The 12,707-nt window shown below is 48.5% G+C and overlaps 1 protein-coding gene across 27 annotated transcripts in view; it reads right to left on the bottom strand.

Moving 5' to 3' along the window:
* Window positions 1-12,226, bottom strand: part of NCOA2 (nuclear receptor coactivator 2) — a 299,083-nt gene extending 286,857 nt beyond the window's left edge. For 9 of the 27 annotated variants that reach the window (XM_089335370.1, XM_051844538.3, XM_070075154.2 and 6 more), the window contains exon 1: window positions 11,053-11,184. The gene's annotated coding sequence lies outside the window, so the exon portion shown is untranslated. Of the gene's footprint in view, window positions 1-9,642; window positions 9,771-10,883; window positions 10,975-11,052; window positions 11,185-11,429 lie in introns of those variants that run through there. The other 18 variants (XM_070075149.2, XM_089335365.1, XM_089335367.1 and 15 more) reach the window with 11 other exon arrangements.
* Between the last annotated feature and the right edge of the window lie 481 nt (window positions 12,227-12,707).

Consider the following 12,707-nt stretch of genomic DNA (forward strand, 5'->3'; position numbering starts at 1 on the left):
GCATTTGGACCTCCTCTGCTTCACCAGGTGAACTAGCAGGGAGCTGATCAGAAGCCAGGCAGCCAGGGCCCAAACCTCGAGTTCAGATGCGGGATGCCAGCATCACAAGTGGCAGCTTAACCTGCTGTGCCACAGGGCACCTTCTCAGCCACTAATTCTACGACACTGAAAGCATCGCAGGAGTTAACAAGAGAGGCACGTGACACTGCCCATCACAGGATTCCACACCACTGTTCTTTTTTTTAAGACTGATTTATTTATTTTGAAAGTCAGAGTTATGGAGAGAGGAGACAAAGAGAGAAAGAGGTGAGAGACCCTCTACCCTCTGGTTCACCCTCCGTATGACCACAACAGCCAGGGCTGGGCCAGGCCAAAACCAGGAGCTTCATCCAGTTCTCCCATGTAGGTGGCAGGGGCCCTTATATTTGGGTCATCCTCTGCTGCTTTCCCAGGTGCATCAGCAGGGAGCTGGATTGGAAGTGGAGCAGTCAGGATACAAACTGGTACCCATATGGGATGCAGGCATGCAGGCACCTCAGGTGGCAACTTCATCCACTACGCCACAGCACCAGCCCCTCCATCCTGCTTTTCTACCAGCCTTCTGCTATGTAGCATTAATTAGGTGGTGATACAATGTGAATAGGTGACAGACAGACACACGGCCTTCTGATATTTATTCTGTAAATAAAATGACCCCATAAAATAAGGAATTATTAGTAAAACTAGAAATTTGAAGAGAATGCTGAGAATATCTTTACACTAAAAATATTTCTCCGCCTTCCCCCCAATATGTATTAACAGCTGAACTCTAAAGGCTTTGCTCTCTAAATAGCTGTAAAATTTCATTATTTATCTACAAAGACATCAGCCCTTCAAGTGATGCTTTCATTCTCTTTTTTATCACTTCTTCAGTGGAAGTATTTAAGTGCCAACCTTGGAATACTTTCTTTGTGCTTGGCTTTGTTTTATCAGCTTTTCAGAACTACTGAATTTCCCCAAGGTTTTCTTTATCTTTTTCTTCTCACTCCACTATGAACTGAGATTATTAATCCCTCTTCTTACTGTGGTGTCAAAATATTCTGCAGGGAAAAATTCAATAAGTCCAGGTGTGAAAAGTGTTTGATTTTTCTGAAGTGACAAAGCCAAAAATGTAACTCTTTATTGTTTCTGATTGGAAGGTAAATGGGCTTCCTTCCTTCCAGCAGAATATTTTACACAAAATCCGTAATTGACATAGTCAGCAACTTAACTAAAAATCTTTGAACATTTTTGGACTCCCTCTTTTTGTTTTGAATGAGTACCTCAGTATTAACTGAGAATAGTAAAATATACTCCCGAAATAACTGGGTTTTACCTCAAACGATTGCTTTCTAAATTTTCAAATAACTCATTCATTTTTCTCAAGGTAAATCAAAGAGCATGAACTTGTGCAGCCAAAGCATTCACTGAAGGCCAAGAACACACTACCGATACAAAGGGTTTCATGAAGAGCAGAAACAGGGAGGTGTGGCACTGATCAGACCCATCCAGTAAGTGACTGGACATATTATTCTACAATGAGTGGAGAACATTTTCTGAAAAGGAGTATTTGGGAAAAATTAGCCTAATAATGACTCACAGCAGAGAATGGGTACTTGTTAAATGTCAGTCCAAAATACTCCGAAAATTAAAGCCTTGACGCTGTTGTATGTCCTATTTGGGGATGGGTGGGAATGAATATATGCTCTACCTGTGTATAGCATCTCCTCTGATGTTAGCCAGCCAATAAGCAGGCTGTATTCTTTATCACCCATCTTCCATCTTCAACTCCAAGAAAAAAATGAAGTCAAGGAAGAAGGATAAAAGGAAGCAGAGGAGAAAGATCTACAAAGATTTATAACCCCAAAAGCAGTTGTGCCATTATTTATCATCCCACCTTACTTCCAAGAACTGAGTAGCTGGTTGCTAGAGCTTACTATTTAAAAATAAAAATGGATTTTATTTATTTGAAAGACAGAGTTACGGGGGGGGGGGGGATTTTCCATCAGCTAGTTCACTCCCCCAAATGGCCACAATGGCTGGGGCTCGGCCAGGCCAAAGCCAGAAGCCAGGAACTTCATCCTGGTCTCCCGTCCAGGTGCAGGGGCCCAAATACCTGAGCCATCTTCTGTTGCTTTCCCAAGCACATTAACAGGGAGCTGGATTGGAAGTGGAGCAGTCCAGACTTGAACTGGCCTTGATATGGGATGCCAGCCCTGTAGGTGGCAGTTTAAACCCATTGCACCACAACACTGGCCCCTAGAGCTTAGTCTTACTGTGCAGTGCTTCCTACACTACATCCACATAGGCACAGACAAAGATGGCAGGTAAAGGACAGCCAAATCACCCCAAGGACCAGTAGGCTCCCGCATTGCCTACAAGTAGAAATGCTATCATGTTAAATATGTAGAAATTCATATACTGCCAACATTCAGAATTTTAGTAAGGAATTTATGTATTCTTTATTTAGGAAACTAAAAATAAATATGAAATAATTCCTCACCCTCTCTCAAAAATAACTACTCAAAGGTGATTACCTATTAAGCATAACATTTATGAATAAGTCCATTTTTAAAAACACAGACTACCACATTGAGAATGTATGAAATTTTGCTACCACATAACTAGCTGAATTCTCCATTTGGTTTGACTTTAGAGTTGACCAAGAAATGGCTCAAGTAAAGATACAGGATCTTCTAAGATATGCAATTCAATTTTTTAATGTACAGGCTGACAAAAACTGTTTTTCATGTCTAAGCATATTAACAGTAAACTTAGAAATTTTAAGATTAATTAACATGAAAGGATCTTACACATGCTACTGTTAACATCAAATACAAGGGAAGACACGTGTGAACCTGAAGCGGAATCTGCAAACACAAATGATCTGCAAGAAAGGATAACCGTCCTGTCTGTGAGTCCTTCAATGGGTGTAGAAGTGTTAGCAACAACAGGAGTTTCCAGAACCCACGCACACTGGCCAAAGGAAGGTCTAGGGGCACACTTCACATGGACACACGAAATAAACCACGGCAAACATCACCTATGCTATCTTCATCTACGCTGGCAGGTCTCCATCCTGCAGCTGCTGCATCAAGAGCAGCACAGGCAGGCCTCGCCCATGCACAGGTGAAAGACTTCCTGAACGCTCTCCTTGCTCCCTGCAAACAGTTGAGCAGACAGAGGAATTCCACAAATAGCAGAACGAAAGTCAGATGACTGAATATATTATCAGCCCTCTGCTGGAGCTACAATATCTCAACCAAGTCCTCCATGCTCTGTGGCTTGCCAAACACTCACAAAACACGCCTCAGACGATCGGTACCTAACAGTTGAATCCAATAGAATGAAACGTATCTTAAGGAAAGAAGCAGCCCGCTAACAGGGTCTGCTTTTCACCCATTCTACACCTATGTCCTACTGTGCTCACTCAATCCATTTTCCACCTATTCCCCCAATCAAGTTTTCTTGAGCTTCATTTTCTGAGCTTTTTGTTGTGAGAACAATAGGCAACCTAAGCGTTTTCACAAAATCCACTCCTACCCCCTTTCCTTTTTGCTGGTGGAGAATCACTGATCTAGTTATCTCAACAAAAGCACTGCGGCAGAGCCTAACAGCCAACAAGAACGCAGGTTAAGGGGGCAGGGCTTAGCGGACAAAGGCTGTCTGGGTTCAAATTCCTCTTCAATAGCCAGGCTGTGTGACCTCTGACAAGCTAGTTGACACTCTGTGCTTCTAGTTCCTGAGCTGAATAAAAAACAGAGCAAGTGATGTCACTAAGAACGTATACCTCACAGCAATATTTGTATGGTGAGAAACCAATGAGAGGATCCTGCTAGGCTTTTTTAGTAAACACTCAATAAATGTTAACCATTTTACTCATCCATTACAGTTCTCATTCCTTCAATATTAAAACACAAGAAACAATCCTGGCTGGCGCTGCAGCTCAACAGGCTAATCCTACACCTGTGGCACCGGCACACTGGGTTCTAGTCCCGGTCGGGGCGCCGGATTCTGTCCTGGTTGCCCCTCTTCCAGGCCAGCTCTCTGCTATGGCCCGGGAGTGCAGTGGAGGATGGCCCAAGTCCTTGGGCCCTGCACCCCATGGGAGACCAGGAGAAGCACCTGGCTCCTGCCTTCGGATCGGCACGGTGCGCTGGCCGCGGCGGCCATTGGAGGGTGAACCAACGGCAAAGGAAGACCTTTCTCTCTGTCTCTCTCTCTCTCTCACTGTCCACTCTGCCTGTCAAAAAAAAAAAAATCCTGCTATTTTAAAAATTATTAAAAACTAACCTAATGACTAAAAAAGGCAAGAGACTATTTGTAGGTCTTAAAAGAAATGCTCTCTGACCAGGCTGAGGCGAGTGTCTGGGTGATACCTGCAGACTTAATTTGCAGTCTGCACCTCTCCAATCTATTCATCCTCTTTATGGACTACACAAGCAGGTGGAGAGCCTTATAAAGTCCTAAAAACACTTGCTGTATCAGTCTCCTAACAGGAAGACATTCTCACAGACTGCGTTCCCTCTGATGTTTATGGTTTTCCCTACTCCCTGGTCAAAGTTAATTTTCCCCCCAAAGTTTGGTCAAAAGGCACAATGACTCAATTCCCTTTGAACTACTTAGTCTCCCTCTTGAAAAGGGGGGTAACTCCCACAAAGACAGTTCATGGAAAGCAGAATTAAAGTTTATTTTGATGTAAAAAAATTGTTTAAATCTCTGCAGTTTCTTCATAATACACATTTTTCATGAACTTTTTGTGGACACCTCCTATTTACAGAGTTGTGGTGAGAATGCTCAGGGCTAACATATCATTATTGGGAGAGCATACATGAACAAGAATGAGATACATCTAGAAAAGCTAACAGCCAAAAGAATATACCTGTGCAAGGATGCACACAGCTTTCCGTGCCTCAGAAACCTGGAGCAGTGAGGCCCTAACTAAAGTAGTAATAGTGTACAGGCAGGGGCTGGTGTTTTGGTGTAACAGGCAATGCCAGCAATCCACCAAGTGAGTGCCAGTTTGAGTCCCGGCTGCTCCACTTCCAATCCAGCTCTCTGCCAGTGTGCCTGGGAAGGCAGTGGAGTATGTCCCAAGTGTGTGGGCCCCTGAACCCACATGGGAGACTGGGAAGAAGTTCCTGGTCCCTGCTTTGGACCAGCCCACCTCTGACTGTTGTGACCATTTGGGGAGTGAACCAGCAGGTGGAAGGATCTTTCTCTAACCATGCCTTTCAAATAAATAAATAAATCTTAAAAAAAAAAAGAAAGAAAGAAATGTGCAAGCAATCCACAGAAATGGGAGACTGCTGACATGTTGCCCAACCATACCATACACACGCAGGACACAACACCATTTCAGAGGGCATAAAACAGAGCTCACTACAAATGTTCAAACCTTCATTAAAGGAAAGCTACTTAATCATAAACTAATCAGTCAAGGGGACATTGTAATGAATTATTTATAATTATAAATATTATAATCCTATTTTCAGGAAAAAGACATCCCAAACCCAAATCAAAGGAGAATTTGATCATATTACATAATTAAAATCACACACTAAAAGAAAACAGATATTAGTACCAAAGAAAATTAAAATGAAGAAAAATATCTACTTTCACTCCTCGCTTACCAAAAATAAATAAGTAAATAGATAAAACACCCACTCTAAGTGCCCTCTTGACTCACTGTATTTGTAATGGGTGGCTCATACTACTGAAATACAATGTCAGGGCAGGCATTTGGCCAAGCAGTTAAGATTCAACTTGGAATATCCCGTCCCACATCAGGGGACCTGTATCAGAGTCCTGGCTCTGCTCCTCACTAAAGTTTCAGCTAATGTGTCCTCTGAGAGGCAGCAAGTGTTGACTCAAGTATTGGGGTCCCTGCCACTCACTGGGAAACCTGGAATGAGTTCCTGGCTTTTATCTTCAGCCTGGCCCAGCCCTGGCCATTGAGGGCACTGGGGAGCCAACCAGCAGATGAACTTGTCATGCTTACTCTCTTGCACTCTTTCTCTTCCCTCCATGTGAGTGTGTGTGTGTCTGCCTTTCAAATAAATAAAAATTTTAAATAATTTTTTTAAATGTCAATGCCAGGACATCATCAAGTGACTAAGTGAACAAATGAATGAAACAATAATTTAATGAGGCAAGAATGCAAAGGGCAGATCTAAAAAACCCTAAATAAGATTCAAGTTGGCCATGGGGGAACACCAACAGTTTGGAATTGGCTGCCTTAAGTCACAAGTTCTGCCAGCATTAACAGGTTAACATCAATTCTCCATAAGAGATGTGTCAATTGATGCCTAGTGGAAAGGAAAAAAATTTTAGAACCTCTAACCTAGTTGTCAGTAACTTCTACCTAGAAACACCTCCTCCATCTTTATACTTAAAATATGATTCTATATCCAAAAACTTCAAAGGTAGCTAAGTAAAACACTACCATAGGTTCTCAGCACATTTACTTGTCATTCTTCTCTCCAACCAGGGAATCAACTAAAAATTACCCTCCTAGAATCATCACTTCCACAACTGTATTACATCATCACAGCCACTGGAACCAAAAATGTGGTCACTGATAACCATTTCACAGGGTAAACACAAAATCTTTGCTCCAAAAGCCAAAAGTATTACGAACTCCCTGCAGACCACCTAGTCTTTTTATTTCAGTAACTTTCACAGCAGAAATGTATCTGTAAGAACTCTACTCCTTCTCATTATCAGCTTTACAATGGCTAGGAAAACTATACAAGCTTCTAAATACCCACAGAAGTCAGTCCCACCTCTACCTAGAAATTAGCACTTAGAAATCCATAAAGTATGTATCCTCATTCTGAATGAACTAAGGTCTGTGACACCCAAATTCAAGTGGTATTTATAGGTTTTCCAGATAGTACATTAATAGGCTTTAGAGTAGTATGACATAATATTCTTTCTACAGTGTGCCATTTATAAACCCTTCTAGAAGCCTTTTAAAACAAAAACAGCACTACAAATATTTTTTTTTGTTTGTTTGTTTAGAAAAGACAAAGAGGTAAAATTAGCTTCCATTAAGAAAAGATATAAAAACCTGAGGGTTTGTTGTCTTCCTTTAAACAGCTTTCACTATTGGTGCGTAAATATAGCCTTAATATTTCACTATGGGAAAAGATCCTAATTTGATGATTTTGTGATTCACTGTAATAAAAGACCAACACCTTAAACCAGTGACTTATTTTTTACCTCCTATTCTCCATTTGAAAATCTGTAAAGCCTGTAATAACACATATTACCCAGAAAAACTATAAACACAAAATATGAAAGAGCTAGTAATTTCTTAAACAGTTTTTTCCCTAACAGCACCTAAGCATTAATTAGGCTTTTTAAATATAATTTCAGTCATGACACAATAATGGTAAAAATATCAAATAGGTACATACTGTGTATTTCAGAAAATCAGTCTTTCAGAAAAACTGTTAAACAGCATGTCCTTTTTTTCTTTCCTTTCTTACTACCCAACATATTGAGGACTGCTGAAAAAGGATTGCTTTAAAACCCAATACAACACAAACAATTTTTTCTAAGAAACCTAAGCTGCCAACTTATGGGTCACATTTCAACCTGATGTGATTTGAAACAGCTAAGGTACTGAATCCATAAATACAGAGCATATGACAGAAGCCCTGCTCACAGATCCTGGGTTCTGCTGGGGCTGGGAGATCTTTAGGATGAAATAAATATAGATAAGGCCAACCAAGGGGCACTGCCTCTCTTGCTGCTCTCATTCCTCAGCCAAGTTCCCCACTGACCCTTAAATTTTCTATTTCTAGGAAAATGCTCTAACACAGAGCAAAAGTCACCTAATTATATTTAACCAATGAAGGGTTAAAATCTAAAACACATCAACTACCCCAAACACATTCAATTCCTAATTGGTGAGCTCTTTTTTACCCTCTGCTTCAATCCTGACGTTCTAAGAGTCAAAGAACTCCTCTTGGTAAGACTGAAATTCCCAGGAGGAAGGCTCAGATCCAGTCTGAGAGCACACAATGGAATCACAGCTGACGGTGCACATCTTTTTCTAGATGTCTCCATATGCTTGAGAGGTCCCCCCCACCCCCAGCCAGACATCAGGGGACCTGCTACTCTCTGCCACCAAGAATCTGAGAACACTTTCAAGGACTGTTGCAGAGAACAAAGTAAACTAATGTGTTGCTCTTGAGAACACAAAACAGAGAGAAGACTGCAAGTCAGAGTGGCCACCAGAAACTAAATTAACTAATCATGTGGGAGTTTTGAGGGTTGTCAAATTTTGCATTTTGTTTAATTTATCATACGCTCTGCTTCTGTCTAAATAACTGCTTTATTTTTTGTTTTCACTGTTTCATCACCGAAATAACACCTCAAGGGCTATAGCAAAATGCAATTAACATATGTCTCCATGAATACTCAAAATTATACTGGATTGAGAATTCACAAGGTACACTTGAAAATGATGAGACAGGACACTTGTATGGTTTGACAGATACCGTACCCTAAAACTGCAGCCCCTCTTAATTCTCAGTGACCCAATATTAACAAAAGCCTAAGAAACCAGTACAGATAAACATCATATACATAAAATACCTCAAACTCTAAATTCATAGACTACTTATCACATAAATGAATGAATTCATTCTTAATCTAATACGACTCGATCTTGGATCTCCTAAAGATTCTACAAATTCCAGTTGGGAAAAGGAGTGTTGCTCCTGTCAGTGAGCACTAACCTCACCAACAAAGAGAAACACACGCGCGCACACGCACTGTAGCAGCTGCTGTCTTTCTGATGGACTGCTTGCCATCCCCGCTGAGCAACCTGTGATCTACTTAAAGAACCGAAGGTCTACCCTTTCTGTCCCTAAAAACACTGCCCTGAACCTAACACAGCTGAACAGCCAACGCCGCCTCCTAAGCTTGTATACATCAGAAAAGTGGCCCCACGCCGTACAATTCAGCAATGTTTAAGAGCAAAACTAAAATTGTGTTTGAGAATCTTTTGTGTGGGAGTAAGCTGGCAAACTACGCTTTACTCGGACTTTTTTTTCTCTGCAAATACTCTTTGACTAGCTTGGCTGCTTACATACCCACGCTTCATCTCTCAGTGATGCTGTGCTTCCTAACTTCATTTTGTTTACCCAAGAAAGAGCAGAAAGAAAAAAAACGCATACCATAAGCCACACACAAAAACAACAACAACAACAACAACAAAAACAAGCAAACAAAACTCTGTCAGACCCAAATGCCGAACTCTCAGGCGCGCCTTGGGAACCTGGCGGTCTGCTCTAACAAGGAACCAGTGAAGCCATTACAACAATGATGCCACACACACTCCCCATCATCCGCGGGGCGCAGGCTACCCCGCGCCGGCATGGGTATGCTTCAAACCTCGCTGCCGCCGCGCCGGCGTGGCTGCGAGAACCCCCGGCAGGTAGACCGGCAACTTCTGGGATGCCTCGCACGTCAGCCAGGCGCTACGGTCTAGAACAGGATCCCTACAACATATGCCATCTTAGAAACGGGCCACATCCCGAACTGGCTACAGACTTCGAGTCCGACGCAACGTGTCTTGCGGTACCAGAGAAAACACAGCATCTCGTGTACCTCTGCACGTCTCCCCAGGGCAGACAAGTGACACTACCCCCACGGCTACAGGAGCGGGTGACTAGGGATGGACAGGAGTGGATAGCTCTTTGGCGTCTCCATGACTCCCCCGCCCCGCGCGCAACTCTGCTCTAACTGGTCGGGGAGAAGCCCCGCCCCCTTCCTCCCTCCGGTCCCCATGATTGGTTTATCCGCACCCGGCAGGTCAGCTCCCCGCCACCGATTGGCTCGGTGCCCCATCAGTCAGACGCAGCGAGATTCGGGTCGGTGGGAGGGGAAGGCGTTGGAGGAGGTGGAGTGGGAGTGGAATTAGAGGACGAGGTGGCGGAGGAGGGTGCTCAGGCTCCCTCTCTGGTTGGGGAAAGTTTCCCCTACCGGGGACGGACCCAGAAGACGTTAGGCCCGGTCCGGCTGTGGGCCGGTGGAAGGGGGCTCCGGTCCCCGATTCCCGCCCCTCGGTCCCGCAGGCCCCGGAAACCACCAGGGGGAGGGGGAAAAGGGAGGGACCAGCTAAGCAGGGACCGACCCACCCCCCGATCTCGGAAGAGGCGCCTCCGGGACTCCCCGGAGGGGCGGGGGGCGGGGAGCTGCAGCCCGCAGCGACGACCCCGGCCCCCTCCCCCAGCAACACCCTGGGGGCCCGAACGCCGACTGTCCCCAGGTCTGAGGCGTCACCGTCGCGAGCCGGCCGGGAGGGCCCCTCCCGTTTCTCGCCTGGGGGCCCCCGGAGGGCCTGTCCCTTCAGGGGCGGGGAGAAGGGGAGAGAAAAAGGGGGCGCTGGCGAGTCAACCCGGAACCTCCCGGCCCGCCTCCCGCCCCCGGCCCCAGCGCGCCTCCAGCACTCGTGCCCTAACCCAGAAAGTTAAGTCAGGGGCGAGCCCAGCCCGGCGCCGCCGCGGCCCGGCCCCCGGCTCCCCGCCCCCACCGCGGCCCGGCCTGCTCAGCCCGAGCGCGCCGCCCGCCCCGCCCGCCGCAGCTCCTTCCCGTCCGCCCGCGGCGCGCGGCGCCCCTCGCCCCCCGCCCCCGGCGCTGACACGGGCCCGGCCCGCCCGCGGGGCCGAGGCTCCCCTCCTCCTCCTCCTCCTCCTCCAGCTCCCCGCGCCGCAGCCGGCCGGCCGCCCCTGACACCCCGCTTCACCTTCACACACACACACCCCCAGCACTTCCCGGGGGCTGCCTCCCCCTTCGCCCGGCTCCCACCCTCCGCTGCAGCCGCTCCGCGTTTCCATTAAAGAATGCACCTTTCGCGATTTCACCTTCCCGGCTCAGCCGCGCTCCGCCCGACGAGGAGGGGGGGCTGGAGCCTCGATCCTCCGCGACCCCGCGCCGGGCCGGGCGGCAGACCGCTCGCTCCTCGGGGCGGGGGCCGCGCCCGCACCCCCGGCCTCCCCGCCGCGCCTCGGCGCTCACCTCCAGCCCGCGCCGCGGGGCTGCAGTCTCCGCCCGCCTCGCGCTCCGGGACTCGTCTCCCGAGCTCTGGCAAGGCGCTGGAGCGCCTCCTTTCTCTCCCGGGGACTCCGCGTCTCCCCGCCGCTTCCCGCCCTCCCCACCCCCCTCCCTCCCCAAGCCCCAACTCCCCAGCTCCGCGGCGCCTCGGGGATGCAACTCCCGTGCTCCGCGCACTCCGGCGGCGGTGCCCGCACACAAAAACAGCCCTCTCGGAGGCGCACGGCTCCGCCGGGCTCGGCGCAGGAAGGGCAGTCGCGGCCGGGGGTGGGGACGCGGCGCCCCCCGCCCGCCGCCCGCCTCCCGCCCGCCCTCGCGGCCCCCGGGGAAGGCGCGGTTACCGGCTCGGGTCGGTCACGCCGTCAGGTGCCTGCTGCCGTCGGCGCTGACCTTCGCCGCCGAAGCCGTAGCGGAGGCTGCGGCCGCCATGTTCCCGTGTTAATAACTGCTGCCTGGTTGTTTATTTCAATGGAGATCCTCCCCCAAACCCTCCTCCTCCTCCTCCTCCTCCTCCTCCTCCTCCTCGTCGGCGTCTCTGCACTTGCGGAGAGAGACACAGACCGCGCGAGCTCGCGAGCAGGGGAGGGGGCTCGGGAGCCAGGCCGGCCCTCCCTCCGCCTCCCCGGCTGTGGCCGCCGCCAACTCCTGTCACTGGGGAGAGGACGGGGCGGAAACTTGCCTCCCGCGCCGCCGGGCAGGGGGCAGAGGTGGACAGAGGGTTCTCCGGGGTGCAGACCCTGGCCGCGGAGTCTGCAGCATCTCCGTCGGCAGAGCCCCCCCCCCCCCTCCGAGAAGGCGGCCTGGGGGAGAGGTGATGAGTGAGGGGGCAGGGGACAAAATGGGTGACTGGCGGAGGGAGGGTGACCTATGCGTGACTGGAAGTGAAGGGAGAGCAAACAGAGGACTCCATGGGAGGGCAAAGGGCAGTGCCAAAAAAGAAAGCTAGTGGGACAGGCCGGGACCGCAGAATGGAGTGGCACCTTGGGGGGGCCGCAGACGGCGAGGGCGGCTGAGGGTTCCAGGTTCCCGCAGAGAGGAGCCCCGCGCCCGCGCTGCGGCTGCCGGCACCCCTCGGGGGGCTCCCCTGCTCCGCGCAGTCCCGCTCGCTGCCGTCGCGGATAGGCTGCGGGCGCGTCTCAGGGAGGGGTGGGGGCGCGGCTGCGCCAGGCGAGCTTAAAGGGGTGCGACCCCGCAGTTGCGTGATCAAGCAAAAGCTGCACGCGGGGTTTTGAGGACCTAAGCTGGCTGGGCCTTCTCTGCACGCCATGAAATCGCAAAAGTTATCGAAAAGACTGTAGACATCAGTGAGGCGTTGCGAGGGAGCGAGGAGGGAGGGGAAGAGACCCAAGAAATCGACACCCCCGGAAAGGCGAAAATTCCCATTTGAGTGTTGCTTAGACGGATCAGTTTTATGCTTCGGAAAAGCAAGTTTTGTGGGTTTTTTTTTTCCCAACTTCTTGGATATGAGTAGTTGGGGGGAAAAATGAGCAACGTTTGTGTTACAGTAGTTACCAAAGTATCAGAGGAACACGTTTTCTTATTTTTAGTCTCATAATAAGAAAGGTTGCCTTCCTGGAGAACAGTAATGTGTATTGAATACTTTGTGTCTGTGGTAAGTG

This window comes from Oryctolagus cuniculus, chromosome 6 (assembly GCF_051225735.1).
Source record: "Oryctolagus cuniculus isolate XC-2025 breed Fujian yellow rabbit chromosome 6, ASM5122573v1, whole genome shotgun sequence".
In the NCBI taxonomy this organism is placed as follows: Eukaryota; Metazoa; Chordata; class Mammalia; order Lagomorpha; family Leporidae; genus Oryctolagus; species Oryctolagus cuniculus.